The sequence below is a fragment of the Colletes latitarsis genome, chromosome 3 (assembly GCF_051014445.1).
Source record: "Colletes latitarsis isolate SP2378_abdomen chromosome 3, iyColLati1, whole genome shotgun sequence".
NCBI lineage: Eukaryota > Metazoa > Arthropoda > Insecta > Hymenoptera > Colletidae > Colletes > Colletes latitarsis.
This window is the reverse complement of record NC_135136.1, coordinates 36,272,763-36,291,532: the sequence shown is the minus strand read 5'-3', so window position 1 is coordinate 36,291,532 and position 18,770 is coordinate 36,272,763. Positions and strand designations below refer to the sequence as shown.

Below are 18,770 nucleotides of genomic sequence, written 5' to 3'. Positions count from 1 at the left end.
AACCTGGAAAATAAGGAAATCTTAAAATATAATTTTCTCAAATTTAAATCCCAGATTGTTTGTAGTACAATTCGTACTTTTCATCAAAGGCAAAAGATATTTACTTTCAATTTGGTACCTCTGTACATTGATTTATCAGTTTCATTTATCTTCTTTTGGTTTTCATCAAACTTGACGCTGAGCATATTATTAAGAAACTTTTGATCATACCAAGTGTGCAGAGCAAGGGTTTCTCACTTCTAAAACTGATGCTAAACTTTATCTACCAGAGTGTTCAGAATATCGATGAAAACTTGATTAAGGTTTTACGCTACCTTCCTTAATCTTACGGCCTTGAATATTTTACTGTCAATCCGTTTCTCTTTGTTTGGATATTTCTATTTAAAATTCGTCGCGTCGATATTTTGAGCGAAAATTAAGTTTTCACGGTTCAAAAGAATATTTATAAATGTACGCGAAGCGTGGTTTACATTTCCCTGCGTTGGCAGCTAAAATTTTACGTAATTATTGAACGTACGAAACATTTTAATGCATCGCGAAGACAAGTCTCTCTGCTTTAAATTAATCCGCTTAAAAGTTATAAATTATTCCCTGTAATGCTTCTCTGCTGCAAGGATGGTTCAATAACGGTTTACTGAACAATTAAAAGCTGATAATAAAATCAAACAGTCGTTTGAGATTGCAACTAATAAATTTAGATTCCCAAAAATAGTTGGAGCACTATTCTAATTCTATAGTTCATTAAAATGGAAAAATATTACGTTTACTATCCACTCTACCTGGTTGTACAAACAAGGAAACTGTTCAGAGTAGTTTATTTTGCAGTATTTGACCTCGATGTGTTTAAAAAAAATGACAAAAAAATTAGTAATATGTAAACATCGGATAAGCCACGTTGCTTTTATTTGATTATCTTGATCTTTCATTTGTCCCTTGAAAAAGTATGTAATCCCTGGGAATAAAAATTTAAATAATTAAAATATCTTGTTCTCTCAAGGTTTCGGTATTTTTAAACAAAATTTCTCATTTATATTAACACTGAGACCTTCTAAAAATGTTAGCTGTAATGTTGTACTTGTTTTTTAGAACATATTAATAAACGAAAGGGAAGATCAATTGGGTTTTATCGAACTGGTACCCTCCGGCATTTCGTATTCCATCTTTCGTATTTCCAGATCGAACTCTTGCACAAACGTAGTCGCGTTTTAACCGAGTATTTTCTTCCACGTGACTTTTGTCACGATCTGTCACAGTTTGTCCTCGTATTTCAAAGTTTCTCTCAAAGTCCGGCTGTCTAAATTGCGACCATAAATTTTATGTCAAGTCATTTCAACTATTCGCCCTCTCCGCGAGTAAATATGGCATCTTTCGGGCAAAAGTCGTTTCTTTTAACGTTATAACGTGAAATAAGAATTGGAATAAACTTTTTCAAACAGACAAATTATTTTCCTTTCGTTACGATCCAAGCTTCGAGCTATTGCTACAATATTTATCAATTTTCTATCAAAATTTTTTAATTAAACAGGGACTCGCGCGTCGCCGCGAAGAAGCGTACCTTGCAATAAATTTTCGTACACAGTTTGAATAGTTTACGCGTTTGAAATTCGCTCGAAATGCTCGCGCCCCCGCGACATGCTGTTTTTATTCATTTTCGGTAACCCAGAAGTTGACATGAAAGGCGATCGTTCAAAAATTGATGAGACCACGGTTTCATGAACGACAGGTAGTAAATTCAATGTTCACGAACGTGAGCAAGGAAGTGCTCGATAATGGCAGCGGCGAAAACTGTCGAAAGGAATCGAGGTTGACGGCAAATGACTTTTCTGTGAATTGTTGAAAAATGGTCCTCGGCGTTTTTCTCGCTTCGGGGAATCTTCACTGGGGGAATACCTTGACTCGACCTAGATACCTTGCTGAACCGAAACAATTAACAAGTTAAACGATCATAAATAAGTTTAACAGAATTAAACTGAAACAACTCTCTTTTACGATCGCAGAAGTCTCGAGCTAATAAATCTTGGGTATACCATGATAATTATCATGGAATCGAGCGAAAGGGACTGCTCTTGGAACGTAATAACACACCAAACGACTCGTTAAAGTATTACCATCATTTTCATTTATTTCTCTCGAGAAGTTTGTTCCGTCACGCGGACAGACGTTACATAGAAACTTAAAGGAAAGTTGACAAACTTGCGGCGCAAATTGACTGGAGTCGTATTAAGGCTACCGGTGCCCACCGTAATTGAAATCTCTGAAATCAAAATTGCTGGCGAAAGCTGCTTTTGACGTTCTCCTCGCTCACTCTCGTTTAACGATCGCGTGTTTATTGCTAGATTGGGTCCAGTAAAATACAGAAAACACTTTAATTTTCAAACGCAATTACCCGACGAAATGCCTCGACGTTACGCGCTTTTACTACTCGCAACTGCTTGCAAATGTTAAGGGGGTTCGTTTAGGGTCTCGAAATACGAGCAATCTGTGGGATTTCTTTTATTCTAAATAATCAACTCAATGAACTGAAATCTTACGTGCATATTAATATACTTATAAAAACAATGAATGAATTTTTTATATAATTTTTGCAAATCTTTTTGTCTTCTCTTGAACTTTCGTTTAAAGGATTCGTTTCGTTTGGAAAGGATTTCGGATATTCACGACTAATCAGCTATTCCAGGGCTATAAAGAATACCTTCCGCTTCTCCGGGAGACCCCTATAGGTTCAGTTTTGTTCGACTATTGTGAATTCTTGCCCTTTTTATGGCGCTGGAGGATCTACCCTCGGTCGACGAAGATCTTGGTTCGAGGACCAATTTTCAGGTTCATTAATCGCCGTTTTCAAAGTTGAACGAAACCCTCTGTTAACAATTCCTCGTCGTAAATAAGATTTACAAAATACATATACAGTGTGTTCGGCTACCCCTAGGAAAAATTGTAATGGGAGATTCTTGAGGCCAAAATAAGACGAAAATCAAGAATATCAATTTGTTGATTGAGGCTTCGTTAAAAAGTTATTAAAAAATTAAATTCAAAAATATCAAATCATTCTGGAAAAATTATTTTCGGTTGCGGGAGTCAATTACAATCATTTTTGGTGAATAGACATACCCTCGAAATCCTACGCAGTTTTGAGAAAAAAATTCATTACCGAAAATTTCATGTCTGATCATCCATTGATATGTTTCACTGAAATTTCATGCGTATGTTTAAAACATCATAACTTCTGAACGGATTGGACGATTTTAATGTTTAAAAAAGCAAACTACGCGTATTTTAGTGTAGAATATGTAGAAATTCCAAAAATATTAGGAAAGTTGCTCCTTAAACCCGTAAAGTTAGAAAAACCCCATAAAAGTCGTCCAATCTTCAAACAGTCATAATTTCTAGAATAGTGAATATATTTCAATGAAACTTTTTTCTGAAGTAGTGCTCATGTGTACCTACAAAAAAGTATTACACAACTTTTCTGTAGCGTGTCAAACAAATTTATTAAAAATGAAAAACGAATTTTTAAGAAAAATCGACAGGTGATAGGTGCCTAAATTTTTCGACGAAAAAAAAAATTTTCAAATCATTCTAAAAAAATTATTTTCGGTTGCGGGGCTCAATTATAATCATTTTTGGTGAATAGACATACCCTCGAAATCCTACGTACTTTCGAGAAAATAATTTTTTACCGAAAATATACTGTGTGGCCGGAAATGTTTCTATAACTTTTTAACGAAGCCTCAATCAACAAATTAGTATCCTTGATTGTCGTCGTATTTTGGCCTCTAGAATCTTCAATTAAAATTTTTCCCAGGGATAGCCGAACATCCTGTACATTTGTCTCTGTCTTGCTTTGTCAAAAAATTATATTTGATACAGTGACTTCTATACGAAATTCAGTTTGTAATTTAAACTTCAGAGAACGGGATGACCACTTAAAACATAATTAGATGATATATTTTAACAATTAGCCGCGTGAAGACGTTCGTACTCCTTGCGACAAGTAATTGAAGAGGGTACCATTGGGCACACTTGCTAGTTCTCGGTTAGTTAATCTTCGTAAATTCGGCCATCCGACACTTTGGAGTCTAGACACCCTCGTGAATATGTACATACCTGTTTGCGCGACACCATGAATGCGTCAGACGTGTTCATAGGCGAATTAAGGAGAGGCTGAAATTTAAATCATGTCTACGTGCATTCCGAACTGTGCCCTCACAATGTCGCTCGAAGAATGACTCGCTTGATTTACAGAAGATTGATCTCCCTCGCAAAATATCGTGGAATTAGAGAGATATATTCGTGTAGCAAGGAGAAATTGGATATTTTGTACATAAAAACATTTAAAAGCGAACGATGAAAATAATGAGTTCGTTAGAGAAACGGTTGGAAATGTCTGTCGCGTCGGTCAAAGCGATATAAATTATACGAATATATGAGAAACTCTTGGCAATGCTTGAATAAAACACGAGTAATTCTTTGTGTGGATTCCGATGTTACGAGCTGACGAATATTTGCCGAGGATTTCAATGTCTCCGCCCTGTGAAAATTGACGAAAGCGTAAGTGGAAAGGGTTGGAGGTCTGAGTGGTTGGAAATGCTGATTTCACGAGTCGTCGTCAGACAGTGAAGATTTTCTTTCGCGATACCGAGACGTTGTATTCAGCATTTACACTCGAGTACGCCTCTATCGTAGCACGTTATGTCTTAAAGAAAACAGCAATTTTTCTTTTTGTAAGCGAAAAGGAACCGTGCTTGAATTTCTTGTCATTTTATTGCACCGTCTGTGCATGTTTTGTTTAAGTAATACGCGTTGTCAGGAGTTCAAAGTTCCGGGGTACAAAAATCGGGCCATTGTGCGGGCTGATAAATCTATGTTGCTGTTTATACCGACCGGAAAGGTAAGGATTATGGATGGACACTCCAGAAATTGACGCCGCGGAACACGGAAACTCAATATATCTTTCGTCCAGCGACCTGGCTTTCTGGTCTGTATAGTTCCAAGAGATAGTCGAGATTAATCCAAACTTGGATCCCGTGGAATAAAAGGTTGTTTCTCAAGTTACAAGAGGGACTTTACGGTTTTAGGAAAGATTCTTGGTTCCCTAGCGTCTTTTCTTTTATAGTTTCATGTACTACGTGCGTCTTATACATTAAGCACGAATCACTCATAAAAATGTAAAGGGTAGCTCCATTTATGAATAATTCTTGTCAGAAATGTTGAGAATTACACGTATGGTCAAATTTTCTAACTAACTTTTTGCTAATTTCGTAATAACTTTAAATATACAGCGTGTCGCGTGAAATTCATTTCGTTTGATCTCAAATTAAAATTGTATTCGAAGGACTACTTTATTAATGCTTTAACCGACGCGTTACACTCTACGCGTTATTAATGAATTTTCTATATCTCGATGCAAAGATTCATCTAAATTGGATTCTTTTATTTACGATGCGTGATTTATTCAAGAGTAATATATTTAAATTGACATTGCGGAAAGTATAGCGCGCACCTACCCATACGTGTATGCTTCCTATCTGGTGATCCGTCTATCCTTGTCCCGTTTCCAACATCTCGAAGAGAGATTTTCGCGAGATTTACAGTTTTCTGAATTTATTTGAATGCCCCTCGTGCCCGTCCTTATCCCCATTTCCTGGTGTCCTTCGGAGAATGTCCTTTTATCGTTTCACTTGGAGAAATCTTTCGTGTTACGATACTCGTACATGTTTTTCTCGCCAGTGTACTCTCTATGAATCGCCACGAGTATGTATCGTGATCCAAATGCGTGGCAAAACGCACAGAGGAAGCGCAGCGCATATTTGGAATACCAGTTTGTTCATAACGGATAACAAATTCCGGCAAAGGATGGGAATAAATAAAACCTGGGCAATATCGTAGGGAAACTGCTAAACTTTTATACAACAAAAAGTATCTGAAATTAATCATTTTCTTATGGTGTCAATAATTCGGAGTAGCAGCATTTTGCATGTAATGTTTCGGTATTTCAAATTACCAGCAGCATTCCAAATACTCTGCACTTTCTGTGCGCGTATGAAAGCGTATTCCGCATTTTCCGTGTGCGATTGCACGGAAACAAAAATTTCGTGCGTCATTCAAGAGCACATTCTGCGACTCGACTTTTTCGCTGATATCTCCATTGTACCTGCACGGTTGTTTAATTTCCACGAATACGGCATCAACGAATATACGTGCACGCGTTGGATTTTAACACCTCCTACTGAAATCGTGTCATCGTAAGGCCGGATTTACTCGCACGGAAATAGCACTGTTTAGTATTTAGATGCTAGGCGAAACAGTTGAGGTTCTAAGAACATCGGGAACAAAATCATCCCTTCCCGGTGGGGAATATTTAATTCTGAGAATCGCATCTCATTAAGGTCATCCTTCTGGGCGCAGATTGAATTAATTTCTGCCGGTTCTTCGTCAAAGCCGTAACGACAAATTAAATTTCAACCACTTCCTTGAAATGTCCTTTCCATCCTATCGTTCTATCCTATGATTATCACGTAATTACATTAACCCAATCAAAATCGTACGGATATCTATATTTAAGCGATCTACGAACTTGCCCAAAATGTATGATCGATCGTTGGTTATAAATTGCACCCGAAAAATGTATTATTGTGTGACTTTACGATAGATTTTCGTAGATTATCGGTTACCAATAAGTACGCCATTTTATGCCGTTAGCGTCCTATATAAAGGCATCCGAAGGTTCTTTTCTTCTTCGCTTTTTTTCATTTCCAAGATCACCTATTATCGCGGGAAACTCGCTGGCGTAAGCGTTATACTTCCTTTATTGTCTGGTCACAGATTGAGTAGCACTACTAGCATCAAGTAGAAGTCATCTGTCCATGATCAGACCAGGGCACCTCGAGGACAAGCGATTCGTTCCGAATTTTTTTCCTTTTCTCATCTACGCTTGCCTTTAATCTTATCATACGAATGAACTTTCATTACAACAAATGGAATTTTTACGAATACATCATCCAATTAAATTTTTATAAATTTTAATCGTCTCACCAGACTTCGTTTCTTTGTTAAATCGACGCAATTAGAAATACAGTCGTCGTTACATACGTACACTTTTGAAAGTATTAATTAGAATGCTAACATGTTGAGCAAATATTTTATCAAAGAGAGTGCTTAAATAGCGAACGCGCTTGGAAATAAAAGTGCGCAAGCACAAAGCGGAAGTTTTCTTTCTTTTTTCCTTTGTGAATCATCAGGAACTGTCGGGGCTGTCAAAAAGGTTTTTCCACGTAAGAGATGTCCAGGAAGCAATTCAAGGGTTCCCGGACGTTTCAGAACCCTCGTGACATGGAAAAAAAGGATAAGGGTCTTTCCTCGAGAGAAAAATCGGATTTAACGCGATATTTAGCGCGGTTTTTTTCGGTTTAGAGAATTTTTCGCGTTCGTTGGACGTTTAAAATCCAGAAAAATGGCTCGATGTTGCCAATCGATTTTCTCTAACGAACGCAGATATTTCCCAGAGGTTGGGTGTAGATTTTCTGACTCGTTCGTTAGCGGGAATGCCGACTGTTAGCCATTCTTAGCTTTGAAGGAACCGCCGACAAACGAGACGGTAGAAAAACGAATGAAAGACCGCATAATATGAGAGTGGAAGAGGGGCCCTCTTGCTTTCGCTTTTCTTTTTCCTAAAAATCTTTCCAGAAAACCGTGCATTCTATCGTCGGGACGTTTCTTCCTTTCGGGTAAAAATGTCTTCCTTGGAGCAGCATTTTTGTGAAAAATGTTTGCCGGTATTTTTCAGCGGGCTTCATTGTTACGAAGTTGACTTCGCTTTAAGAAAAGTATTAAGAACGTTTCAAAGTTTTATAACGTGGCAAGCTCGGTGAAAAATGGAATGCAGCATTGTATATTAACAAGGAATATTTCTATAGGGATCGATGACAATGCTGTCGCGGGGAACGTTTCGTTTCAAATAAATCGACGGCAAAGATTACGAATGATATCAGTCAAATAGCGAAGTGACTGTAAACACTTCGATGACACAAGCAGTGATCGTCGTTCGTCACAAACAATAGAACGTGCAACTCCTTCATAAAATCACCGAGAGATTTCAAACTCCGCCGTAACGGGGGCATGGAAGAAAGATCAACAGAATTGCGATCAATAAGTGGCGCAGGGGATGCATAAAGCCACTGGAAATGCAATCTGCATTCTATCTTTACAGTGGCAAATCGCGATTAAACTCTAAAATCGAAAAGAAATCCAATTGGAAACAGTAATGATAATAATAATAGGCAATTATTAAAATTAATGTTACGTAGAATATTTAAAAATTAAATTCTGTCTTATAACTAACGTAAATACAAACGATGTGGGTTCTGTTTTTATGTAGAACAATTTTACTATACTACGTGGTCCGAATAAATCGTTGCAATCTGTTTTCTCAGAAACCAATAAAGGTATCGACTTTATTCATTTATTTTTTTAATTACATGGTTCAGGCGAGCCATTTGTTTTCTTGTGCAGCAAATTGTTGTATGGTTACTGTTAGAAGAACGAGGTCTCCTAAATTCTCTTAAGTGAAAGGCGGTATTATTTTGTTATTTGGATAACTCTTGGCGAATTGAACAACATTTACACAGTTACAGAGTGAAGACGGAAAGTTAGAATCGATTCTACAAATACGTTCAGGGACAAGTATTCTAAGCTATTTCGATTCTGTCTACAAACGTGCACTTCTAGCCGTGTGCCTGGTAATGTGAAGATAATTTGAGGACGTTTTGAGCTGTAACATATTGATAACAATGTTACTCTTGTTTGGCTATACTAATAGAAATTTTGTCGTTGGTAGTATGAAAATCTGCATTGAATACGAATCGTTAGGGTTTAATATTGCTGACAATTAGCGAATAATTTTCTAGAAATATAGCCGACCGATAGCTTGCAATAATTGAATTCAGATACAAACAGGCTTTCAGTTTTAACTATGATCTTATTCCTGCGTTTGACGAGTAAATTTCCACAATGCTTTGTATTATCAGATCACGTGCAAAAGTTTCTGATTGTCTGGTTCTGTGGGTGATGTTGATTCCAAAAACGGAATGCGTTATACGTGCAACTTATCAGCGACGTCTGATGCAAATAGAATAGTTTGTAGAACCTCGAGGCTAAAATTGTAATCGATTAGGGAGTTTATAGAATGATACGTACAGTCTATACGCACATACGTGATGCATTCGTGCATTAGGTGCTATGCATTTATAGTTTTAAAAGAATACTTTGGGGTCGAGAAATCCTAGCTGAAAAATGTCGGAGAACTAGCAATAATAGTTCTCCTAGAACCGGGCGACTCTGAATTCTAAACACGGAAGTTGCGCAATAACGTCAGGATATCTTTCCGCGTGTGTGAGAAATACCCTTCGCCTGAAAGCAAAGATTAGGCCAGCGTAAACTGTTTTTAAAAAGCACAGAGTGGCAAACAATTTAAACTTTGCGATCTGAGAGATAAAATCCAGGATTTTGGTGAAGCATATTTTAATCATAGGAATTTTGTACAAAATCGTGAAAGAAGGTGTTGATCTTTCGCATGTAAAGTGAACAGTCTCGTACAGCAAAAAGCTAGTAAGAAGTAAAAATTGAACAAAAGGGTCTCGAAAGAGCCTTAAAATTTTAATGGATGAGGCCACATGGGACCGACTGTCCGCGTGTTTTACTTCCCAGACGTGCAGACAACACTGCGACACGCTACCATAAACTGTGCAAGATACTGAACCGGATTTTTACGGATTCTGTCACGAGAGACGCACTCGAGTGAAAAGAGAGAACCGTCGTTAGCTCGCGGGCCGAAGAATAGCAAACGTCGCGCTGTAGCCGGTCGGGCGTTACTTTAGGCAATGCAACGTGAAGAAAAGGAAAAGGCCAGGTGAGAGAAAAGGGTTAAAGTAGCAAGCAACGATGTTAGAACTATCCAGCAGACGTCGACGGTCTGTGTGCTCCGGCCGCGGAGGCTGCGCGGAAAAATCGATAGCCAACGCGAACCGACGGCGTCGTCGTCGTCGTCGACGGCGGCGGCGGCGGTGGCGGCGTTGGTGGTGATACTAGTGGTGGTGGCGAGTAGCGCGATAGAGTCGGATGGTGCAGTCAACGTTGGGACCGGCAGCCCAAAAGACAAACGCGGATCTGACACGTTCTCCGTCCCCGTTCCCCCTCTCTCCCCTGTCTGAGCACCCCTCTAATCTGGCACCTCTGACCCTCGGATCTTTCGTACGGCCCTGAGAGAACGCGACGTGCTCACCGCGCCGGGACTTTTCTTTTACCTGTCGAGCACGCTCCTGTCCGTTTCGGTCCGCAGGCAAACGGACACAAAGGGGCCGCGCATCGGCTCGTGGTGCTCGTTCGCCGGACGTGCAGTGGGTGTGTGATAGAAATGCAACGCGTGGTGACGCGACGTGACGCGATACGCCGCGGCGCGGCACGACGACGCTTCCTTCGTTCTTTCGTCACTCCTGCCTGTCTGCCTCCCCGTTGCGTACCGATCGCGTGTGTGCCAAGATAAATGCAATGTTGTGACGCGTGACGCCGGCACACGACACACGCCGTTTAAACGCCACGGGGACACTATCGCCACCGTTCCTTCGGCTCCTCTTTTTCGCCCACGCGCGACCATGGATGATAAATGCTCGAGCGAACGGTAAACGTCGTACCCGTCTACCTGCTCAACGGTTCACGCGTACTTTAAGTGGATCCGCGGCCGTGACTCGCCCCCGCCGGTATTCCCGGATCGACTTTTTTCCTTCGGGGGTAAGCGTATTCCGGGTTCTCCCGTCTGCCGGGATTTCCAGGGGTTATTGGTTCACGAGTTTTCCCTGAAATACGACGCTACGCTGCGCGCCTTTTCGAGGACAATGACCCCGTGCACCTCGCTTCCTTCCGAGACTGTCTGACTTGGTCGATCGGGAGTAGCTTCAATCTCTTAGCGTACTACGGACACTTGTTAATTGCTACGACGATCGTCTTTCTCTTTCTAGCGGGAATCGACGTGCACGGACGTACAAAAATCCTGCGTGCCTAACCTTCGATAATATCGCGACGCGTAAAACGTATACAACGGCACGCAGTGTACAACAGTAAAGTCGTTAGTACCGCTACAACTGGCCCGAATGCGGTTTTTGCGGTACTTCAATTTCTGTCGGTGTACGTGCAGCGTTATTTATTGCTCGTTATTTGTCCAGGAATCATACGTCCCGTTGAAACTAAATCTCACGTTAAGTCGTACACAACGACGAGTGTTCGCAGGCATTAGCGTCGAAACAGGATTACGTTGTTTTTATCCCTCCCTTTGATATCGTCGTTCGTTTAAATCCTAGCGGAATCCGCAGCAAACGAGCAAATAAGAAAACATCGGTGCATAATAACCAGCAGACTTTCTATATTTCCTTTTCAACAAAGCCCCTCTCCAACAATGCGATTTCGTATTAGGTTTCGTTTTACTCTCGCGTCTTTCACTCCCGTTCCCTTTTGTCGCACCATGAGCATTATTAATCAGTGTTGCGGCTCGCCACAATGCGTTCCAGCATGCATAACACTGAAATAGTCTCTTCCACGTTCTCCCCTTCTTCCATCATTCTTTTACTCCGTGTCACTTCTCTGCCTCGAGAGCAATCCTCTACTCTCGTCGAGCCTACTTCAACGTATCCCTGTACACGGCCCAACGTAAGAATGAAAGGTTAAAGACATTACGAGCTGTAAGTTCCATACAATTATTATTTTTCCTCCCGGCGAGTCGACTAGTTACAAAACTGCCATTATTCTCTTCTCGCCCCGCAATTATCATTTTTCTTCCGGATGCGCGTCGTTTCGTTTTCGCCTAACCCACTATTATCGACAAACTATTCCATTTGGTCATTCAAACAGTCTTAAACAGTCCTCGTATAATTGCTCGCGCAAATTATTCCCTTTGAGTCGGCCATGGAAGCACGACGTTCGTTGTTCCGAGATACGCGAGACGTCACTTTGATCCTTTAATTGACTCAATGGATTGGTAGTGATTAACAGACGGATCGTGTGTTCCTTTTTATCCAAGTGGGAATCTAAAGTCAATTTAAACTTGGATAACAAAATTGCATCGATTTATCGACTTCCTTGTTCCTTCGAATTAATCGTTTAAATTGCATTTTTCCTGATGCACCGCGCCATCGTATGTATTTTTCCTGCACATATCTCGCAGTTTATTATCGTCGCGAAGAAGCTTGCGGAATTTTTCAGACATGGTTTTCCATCCTTGACATATTTTCATTTTTCCCCCAAAGGATGTCGTTTCCGGTCACGTTGCACGAATAAACTATATTACTCTCGAATTCGCGGTATATATCCTATCCTTTGTGTTCCATCCTGGCGATTGGCTAGAATGTTTCGAATAGTTTGTGGCTGCATCGTGCCTCAGAGGTTCCGGTATAGTGATCGCCTCGCGAAACATAATCTCGTTGTTGCGCCCGCGTATGACGGAAAAATGTTGAAATACTCCGGTGGAATGAATTTAATTCTGGAAACGGACTAACGTTCGTTGTTATTCTTCGAGCAGCTAGCTAGATTCTAAACTATTTTTCTTTCATTGTTCGTTACAACTTTCCCATAGAAACTGTTTAACGATTGATCGCCGCGATAAGAATGAATGAATAAATTTCGGCGGAAGGTTGCTGCATTCGTAACTCGTTGTCGCTGAAAACAAGCTGTTCGTGTTCGAAACGACGAAATTTTGAAATTGAAAAATTGGAGTTGGACGAAACGCGATAGTCAAGAACAGAAAGTTTTTCGTAGGTTTTCCCGGAGGTCGATATCTTGTTATCGGAAAGCACTAGTCATTCTGATAAAACGATATGGCGGATATCGAGATAAATTACAAAGCAGCACCGACATTGCGAATGGTATGATTTTCACGAGAATATACGATACCGTGTTTCGTTTTTGTTGCCGTGTCGGGATACAAAATTCGCCGTAAAGTCTTCGAGTCGTGAACAGAACCACAGTGTAAAAATGGACGACATTTAGGATTTGTCCGACTTGTATTTCATCCTTTTTACACGATTTCACGGGAGTTCTACTTTTCGTTTTACGTGTTCTACATTAGCCACCTCTTACTTCGACGAAATATTTCGATAAATGTTAAATTTAACAATTACGAAACAATTACCGAAGTATAGTATTACAACCAGTTGAATTTTCTACCAAAACATTTTGATAGAACTCAATTAACGTTGGATGTAGTCGTGACGAGCCACTTATTATTAACGTTAAACGTTTTCGACCAACCATTTGCGTTAATTTTCAGAGTTATTAATTATAAAACAATTCACGATAAAGGAAATGGAATAAAAATGATATATTTTGTCTCTTTGATACTGAAGATGATAACAGATGGTTGAACAAAATCGTTTAACATAAATAGCGTTTGTTACGACCCAGTTTTATTCCCAATTATTTTGATAGAAGTTAATTTATGTCGGGGCACGATTCTTTCTTATTTTCTTCGTCTGTTCCGCGTTTCATACTTTTCCGTTGAATGCACGCGTATCGTCGACGTACAAATTTTCAGGATATCCGACACAGGGGTTAGAAAAATGTATATCGAACCGACGATTTACCGCGGAGGTCGGTTGAAAGACGCGGAAGAAAAATGAGCTCAACGAGATGGAAGAGCACTGCTGGAAAATTCACTTCTTCTAACATGTTCGAGAATTTGGGCATCCTCTTTCTCTTACGTACCAAACAAAATGTTAAACTTGCTGAATTTACCTAATGACTTTAATACTTGTCTCTGTGTTCCGTGTTTCTCTCGTCCATTTGTCTAAATCTCCTTTTCTTAAAACTCCGTTCGAATGGCTCCTGTCGAAGGAACTTTTCTTCAATTTTGACGCCCTCCTGTTTACTCCGTCGCCGAGAAGTAGGACAATTTCTGTCGATACCATGAATTATACGCTTCTCGGACTCGGGAAGAGGATCGACGAATATATTTTATAAGAAACGCGGACAGCGAAATCTGAAAAAGAGAATTCACGAAACAAGAACGGAGTTTAAATCCGCGCGGTACAAGCGTTCCTGATCCCGTGGAAACGACCGAGTCCCCCACAGAGCAATAAAGAGCAGCTTTTCATTTTGCACTTTTTAGGGCGAGCATTCAAAGCGGGAAAAGATTGTGCCGGACTAATCCGCGATTTCTGTTTGACGCTAAAACGGAGTAACAATGAAAATCCGAGCAACGATGTGTTTGAATCCAGTCGAGCAAGTTTGTCGTTGAGGCGTGTCATGGATAACGAGGCGTCGAGCTTGGATATCTGACTGTGCACGATGCAAACAGTGAAATTCAGTAGCGACCAACAAAGACTTAGAATAGTAATAAATGTTTCGGGTCATCGATAAACCGTAAGAATTATTAAATCACCGTTGATTATACACGATGGACGTTTTGTCGTGGAGGAAGAGCCAGCGGAAGGGAATCATTTTTTCGAAGATGACGAGAAGAGACGATCGCCCCATCGATTTCTACGATCAAACGTTCCACGCATTGTCTGCTAACGAACGCGTCGACGACGAACCCGAGGGGACGATTCTGTACGACGACTATCGATAATCGAGTTACTCTCGCAAGAATAATTTAAGAGGTTTCGTTCGAGATGTGCATCGTGAAACGAGGCAAGATCTTTAGTAGAAGAATACCGCTGTGAACGTTTCAAGACAGCTTTGTTACAATAATCCTTAAACGAAACAGTGACGAATGGAAGGTGCGAAACTTCCATTCGTTTTTAGTATTCGGAGGACATTGTTGTTCCTTTTAATGGAACCGCGCGAGATTACGACATCGCAAAAACGCTCAAGAGCTCTCGAAAATTGGACGATGTTGGAACACGGAATCGGCGCGAGCGGAAAGAACGCGAAGCGTGTCAGGTGAGCCAAAAATCACTACGAAATTAACTTAGGTTCCTTTTTCCTTCTTTGTTTTTCAGCGAAAACACGTCTCTACTTTTTTATTCTTCACGCTCGAAAGCGAGCAAACGACGATTTCGTTCATGGCACGGTACACGATCGTCGTGATTAAAAAGTACTGTTTCGAGTTGAAGCGCGTGCCAAAGTCTGTTTTATGGCGGTAACGGCGGTAACCCGGCGCGATAAAACACGACGATAAAGATCGTTCCGTCCGCGGAAAGCTCGAAAACAATAAATTATGAAGTTGAAGATAGTTCGTTCGGAAAAAAAAAAATGAAAAGTTGCTTCGGGCAATTTTTCTGCGAATAAAAAAGGAGTGACGAACCCGCCTTGACCCCGTTCCACTTTTTTTCTAACACGTTGCACAGCTTCTTTGCTAGACGTAGGCACCTCGGGAAGACGGATCCCCGCCTTCGTTTCTTTGCTCGCACTTTGCCAAAAGCCTCGGTGACCTCTCGAGGACGACGACCCAGTTATCTATTAACTAGCGGATTTATTCCCGCTACTACACACGCTTCCGTTACGCTCCGACATACCAGACGAAGGGTTGTAAAAATCTTCCCTAACGTATGAATGAAACTCTCTCCCTTTTCCTCTTCGGTTATTCTTTTCAATGATCGTCATTACTTCCTACTTTCGCCACTGTTCCCATAAACAGATCAATACATTTACTGTACGTTTTCTCTCAAACTAGTCTATTTCTATTCCGTTGATGCATTAAAATATTACAATTGTATATAAATTTTGTAAATTGCGGTTCGGTAAAAGTGTAAATAATTTTCCACAAAATAGAAAAATGGAATCGACCAAAGAAGAATAGAAAGTACGATCGAGTTTATTGAAATCTTTTGCAAATCCAACAATTCTTCAAATAGTCCTCGAGTAACTCTTGCTTTAAAACCACATGTTTGAAAATTAATTTCTTCGTTTGTATACGCCGCATGTTTCACAAAAGTAACTTTTTTCTCTTCAGTAGCGTGGCACTCGTGTCTCCCCGTTTTCCTGTCTTTATCTCTTTATTTTGCTTTTCGTGGAATATATTCCGCGCGTTCCTTTTCTATTTCAACGAGTCGTATGCCCTTATAAAATCCTGGCTTACGTGGCCTCGCCTGGCGCGTGTTTTGTACTCGCGTTCCTGGTAAATCATTTATTGCAATTGCGTAATTACTTTCTTCGCGACGAAACTAGAAGATTCAAATTCGCGATCATGGACAAATCGATCAATATTCGAGCGCTAATTGATCCAGATGCTCGTTAACATGTTTTGTCTTCAACGTATTGCCGCTTCCAAAAATTTATTATTGCAATTTGTCCGAATACTTGGCTCGTTCTCGCAATGCACGGTAAATAGTAATCTGCTAAGCGGTTGGACAATGCTAACAGCTAATGAACTTAACGACCCTATGGCTAACGGTGGTAATTATAAAGACAAGAACTATTTAGTCAGCCATACAGCTGGGAAGCAACGCGCTAAACGATTTATTCGCGAACGTGTTTACATTCCGCGTTTTCGTCGTCCTGGCTTATCGGGACCGCATTTGCGTTTTGTGTCGGGGCACGCTTTTATCGACGTACGCGAAATATCACGACAAATATCACGCTTCTAAAAAACAAATACGTTCTTGTCGTCCTGTTAGCCCGTTCGCCTGATGGAATTAAATATTCACGCTGACAGATTTCGACTTCTGGTTCGAAAGAGAGAACAGAAATTAAGAGATCGTACGCGTCGCGCGAACATTTGTTCCTTTGATTTTATAATGTGCAGTTCTATTCAACGTTAAGTAACGCACGCGAACAATGCGTTTGCTCTCGGTAAGAACATTCAGCGGTTGGAAAAGCCGTTTGTAGGCATCGCGCGAATCGATTAGTGCCACTATTATACTGCAATAATTAGGAGAGGATGCAGATACCATTAAGCAAGCTGCAACTGGCAGCTTCGCACGATGATAGTACGCATAATCATTATTGCATACCTTGTGTCCATCCCATCGAAATAACGAGAAGATTATTTGAATTCAAACGTCGTAAATTGTATTCTCAGACACGCCGATCGAAAATCTCACGTTTCCTGATTTTTCTAAAATTCAGATAGAAAATAATAGAAAACCGCTTTCCCCTTTTATAATTGCCATTATGTTTACTTTGTTGAAATTACTGTCTTTGTTACTATAAATTAATAAATGCACCACTTTCTGACCCATTTTTACATTTCCACGAATCTTGTATGTTATATTCCTTTTGTTCTGAAGTTTCCAATTAAAATTATGGCAGTCGTGCCTGTGTGTTTGTACGCGTGCGATAGATAGTAAACGAGCAATAATAGTAAAGTTTATTTTACATTATGTTTTATTTTATCGCGTAACTGCATGGACAATACAAGTACTGTTATATGCCATTGTATCGAACGATAAGTAAAGTTTAAAACGACAACTGTTTATTATTCGTTTTCATAAATTTCATTTTAGAAAATAAATGTTAGGTTGGAAGAAAGATCTATAGTGCTACTCTATCGTGATATTTTAATATATCAGTGTCGGTGAATATTTTAACTATGCTGTTCCGAAACTATCAGCGTAGATATTACGTAAAATAGCCCGTATCGTCTGTTCACGATAGTCTGCTGGGAACACGACTTATACTTAGCTTAATTTACGTAAGAGTCTGACGTAGACTGTCGCTGTACAACTTCTGGATATTTAAGAGTAGGTTAAATCGGTTAGTTGGGTAAAAGGTTTTGATACGTTGATAGGTCGACGCCTATCCAAGCAAAATTAAATTTGGTTGCTATAACGAAGCTCGTTCGCGTACAAAATAATTAAACGTGAAAAATAGGATTTTGGAAAGGATAGAATTCCTGCAAAAGGATAAATTAAATCCTATACTATAGCAAAGACCGTAAATGGTAGGATACCGGCATGCAGAGACCCGTATGCTACGTTTATGACAGGTGCATGCGAGCTACCCCTTTTAATCTTTGCCTTCGATGCAAAGTACATATAGGTACTGAGGTGGAAGTAATAATTTCAGAAGAACGTAACGCACAAGGTGTCTAACAGAAATTATTCCATGTGTAAAAATGGATTAAAAATGTAATACAGTGGAAGGTCGATTAACTGGCTTCATCGGGACCGAGACAGCCCCGGATAAATTGAGATTCGCCGGATAATCGAGGTTTAATAAAGGAGAATTTAACACACGTACGACCCCTACGCCGGATAACCCGGATAATTTAGACCACGTTTAATCGAAATTTCGCTGCACATTAAAATCCTTTTTCCTAGAACTTGATTCTCCGCCCTAAGACGGATAATTAAATTAATACAATTTAATTACCCTCGAGTTTATTAGATTTTAACAAATTTCTCTTTACGTTCGTAAATATTGGAAAGGTCACTGTTTGCTTTTTATAACGCGCGCGATACGCAATATATTTTAAATTACATTAAAATGACCTTTCGCCGTACGGACTACGAAATCGTCCCTGCAGGGGATGGCCAAAAGGCAACTTCTCTGGCAACTTATTATAGTTTCCGTGAATCGTGACTTGCATAAATAATTAATGCGAAAATTCGTCCGCGACCATAAAGGTACTTTCGCGTCGTCAATCAAGTTAATAATCTTTCGCTCGACGGTTGGCGCAGCGTGGCAAGAATCGCGTGCAGAAATGTATCCGCGTCACGTGTGTACACGTACACATCCACGGCCAATCTCATTAAAGGAACCAATTGTTCCCGACTCATATTCAAAGTTGCATTCAACCGTAGAGACTAGAGCGCACCATAGCTTTCCGTTTTACCCGTCAATTCCTT

At 40.1% G+C, this 18,770-nt stretch overlaps 2 protein-coding genes across 7 annotated transcripts in view; one reads left to right on the top strand and one right to left on the bottom strand.

Moving 5' to 3' along the window:
• Rhogef3 (Rho guanine nucleotide exchange factor 3) overlaps nucleotides 1–18,770 on the top strand; it is a 164,295-nt gene that overhangs the window by 19,620 nt on the left and 125,905 nt on the right. For 2 of the 6 annotated variants that reach the window (XM_076761935.1, XM_076761930.1), the window contains exons 1-2: nucleotides 10,133–11,726; nucleotides 14,147–14,922. The exons of 1 other annotated variant lie outside the window; for it this stretch is intronic. The gene's annotated coding sequence lies outside the window, so the exon portion shown is untranslated. Of the gene's footprint in view, nucleotides 1–10,132; nucleotides 11,727–12,043; nucleotides 12,064–14,146; nucleotides 14,923–18,770 lie in introns of those variants that run through there. 3 more of the 6 variants (XM_076761932.1, XM_076761931.1, XM_076761933.1) reach the window with 3 other exon arrangements.
• Nucleotides 1–18,770, bottom strand: part of LOC143340246 (venom acid phosphatase Acph-1) — a 105,487-nt gene that overhangs the window by 12,805 nt on the left and 73,912 nt on the right. The window lies entirely within an intron of this gene.